The sequence below is a fragment of the Penaeus monodon genome, chromosome 28 (assembly GCF_015228065.2).
Source record: "Penaeus monodon isolate SGIC_2016 chromosome 28, NSTDA_Pmon_1, whole genome shotgun sequence".
In the NCBI taxonomy this organism is placed as follows: Eukaryota; Metazoa; Arthropoda; class Malacostraca; order Decapoda; family Penaeidae; genus Penaeus; species Penaeus monodon.
Genome location: NC_051413.1, coordinates 3,292,262 through 3,292,491, shown reverse-complemented (window position 1 = coordinate 3,292,491; position 230 = coordinate 3,292,262). Strand labels below are relative to the sequence as shown.

The following is a 230-nucleotide window of genomic DNA, read 5'->3' as shown; positions in this document are numbered from 1 at the left end:
CGAGGAATTTATATACTGTATAATCGCTCATTTGCTTTTGCTCTTTCTGATAGACAAATGATAGACAGTTGGGAGAAAATTATATTGAATAAAATAGTTGTTAAGTTAGCTGTTAATGCTGAATGATAATAGCAAATGATTAAACAGTTAATATTATCCTTTAGGTGTTAGTAATATCAAATATAGTTGATATCAATATTTAGATGGAAATATTGTGATGTCAGTTGTTA

The 230-nt window shown here is 27.0% G+C and overlaps 1 protein-coding gene across 1 annotated transcript in view; it reads left to right on the top strand.

Moving 5' to 3' along the window:
* LOC119590908 (shematrin-like protein 2) overlaps nucleotides 1-230 on the top strand; it is a 4,194-nt gene that overhangs the window by 1,003 nt on the left and 2,961 nt on the right. The gene's annotated exons all lie outside the window — the stretch shown is intronic.